Source organism: Dipodomys spectabilis, unplaced genomic scaffold, assembly GCF_019054845.1.
Source record: "Dipodomys spectabilis isolate Male_0828 unplaced genomic scaffold, ASM1905484v1 ptg000477l, whole genome shotgun sequence".
NCBI classification, from domain to species: Eukaryota; Metazoa; Chordata; class Mammalia; order Rodentia; family Heteromyidae; genus Dipodomys; species Dipodomys spectabilis.
Genome location: NW_024871154.1, coordinates 779,837 through 781,974, shown reverse-complemented (window position 1 = coordinate 781,974; position 2,138 = coordinate 779,837). Strand labels below are relative to the sequence as shown.

General features: G+C 41.2%; 1 pseudogene; it reads left to right on the top strand.

Annotated features, from left to right (window-relative positions):
- Nucleotides 1-1,422: 1,422 nt before the first annotated feature.
- On the top strand, nucleotides 1,423-1,904 carry LOC122098414 (annotated as a pseudogene).
- Nucleotides 1,905-2,138: the final 234 nt, after the last annotated feature.

Here is a 2,138-nt window from a genome sequence, read left to right as displayed (position 1 = left end):
CCTCTGCCTACCTCTATAAATCTACACCCACAGCAACACTGAACTCCTTCCAATTATTTTCAAAACACACTGTTGTATCTGTAAGACCATATTGAAAAAACTTCAAACCACAGAGGCAATAAACTTTTCTATTATGATATCCGATTTTCTATTTAAATGTAAATACATTCCAATTCTATTTTCTTTTTTTTATTTTTATTTTTGGTCGGTCGTGGGGCTTGAACTCTGAGCTTGGGCGCTGTCCCTGCGCTCTTCAGCTCAAGGTGAGCACTCTATTGCTTGAGCCACAGCGCCACTTCTGGTTTTCTAGTGGTTTATTGGAGATGAGTCTCACGGACTTTCTTTCCCAGGCTGGCTTTGAACTGCAGTCCTCAGATCTCAGTCTCCTGGGTAGCTATGATTACAGGTATGAGCTACTGTCGCCTGGCTTCCAATTCTATTTATTTTAATTCCATTTTGTAGTTTAATCATAGTCAGTTTTAAAAGACTGGCAATTTCTAGTGAAATTCCCAGACTTTTTTTTTTTTACTTTTTATTGTAAAAATACTGTACAAAAGGGTTACAATTACATGGGCAAGATAATGAGTATATTTCTTATCAAGCATTGTTGCCTCCACCTCTGTTTCCCTTTCCTATCCCTTCCCCATCTCCCCACCCCCAAAGTTGTAAAGTGTGATTGTGACATCAATGGGAAGTTCTCTCAGAGTAGACTTCAAGTGCAATGAGCTCACAATTACTTGGCCCAGTCAATATCAATTTCCTTAACACAGAAAAGCCCAACATAACTTTTGTGGGTTCCACCTCTATTTTAAGTATATATGATCCCAATTTGGGGGAAGTACTTTTCTAAGGCTAGAGGCTATTAGTGTTTGAAACAAACACCTGATACTTCTGTTGTTTGACATTGCAATGGAACTTTATCCCCTTCATATCTACTGTATAATGTTGGTGTCTACATGCTCCCCCACCAGACTGAGATTTACATAAGTATTCAAAGCTTTCCTTCTTCTAATACCTTTATTTTTTAAAAAAAAAAGTTTAGTCTTTTTGTAAAGGTGGTGAACAAGGTGGGTTACAGTTACATAAGTAAGGTAATGAGTACATTTCTTTTTAATACCTTGTCAGTGTGAGGATTCTAAAACTAAGGTTAAACTCAAGTGACGTAAATGTAATTTTTTGTGTATATTAGCTACAGCAACACATGGAATATAATTTCAAAAGTGTATGTAGGTCGCCATGGAGACGCAGCCGTTAAGCCGCGAAGGCACGGCTTACAACACTTTATGGGACCAGAGCTTGGGCTCCTGGCCCCCAGTTTCCCTGATGGCGAACCACTCTCGGGTGCGCGATGCCTCAGTTCAACCACCTCCACTTCCCAAGCAGCAGGCCTGACGCCAGGCTGCAAGCAGGTGCAAAAGGGTCATGGCACAGGGCGAGGACTGGGGTTATCCCCGCCCTTCGGAGACATCGGCTTCCGGGGCAGTGGCAGGTAGGGGCTTGTCTGGCCTGCCAGTCCTCTCTAGGTGTCCTGTTCGGATCTCTGCAGTTCCTGACTGTCATTCGCCCTCGCCTCCCTGCCAGCCACCTTAGCTAACTTAATGCAGGAATATCTCAGCGCGCTCCCCACAGAGATGGCTTACAAGGGGCAGAAGCTAGCTGAACAGATGTTTCAAGGAATTATTTTTTTTTCTGCAATAGTTGGATTTATCTATGGGTGCGAGGCTGAACAGTTTGGGTGGGCAGTCTATATAGTTATGGTCAGATTTGCTTTTTCGGGTTTGCAGACACTTCCTCCATGGCTGTCTATCAAATACATCCCCTCAAATGGTTACCTGTTCATGACTCAGAAACAGAAGACAAGAAAACGGTATAGAAAATTTAAGAGGCATGCTAAAAATCATTGATTGGGGTTTTCATGACTCAACACCATTTTTGTCTTCTCTGAGATGAGATAAATTGCTCTCATAACCAAATCATGAGCTTACTCCCTAGTCTCATAAACACAGCTTCACTTAGATTTAGTTTTCTTTATATTTCTTTTTTTTTTAATTTTATTTTATTTTATTTGCGAACATACTGTACAGAGGGGTTACAATTACATGGTCAGGATAATGCATACATTTCTTACCAAGCATTGC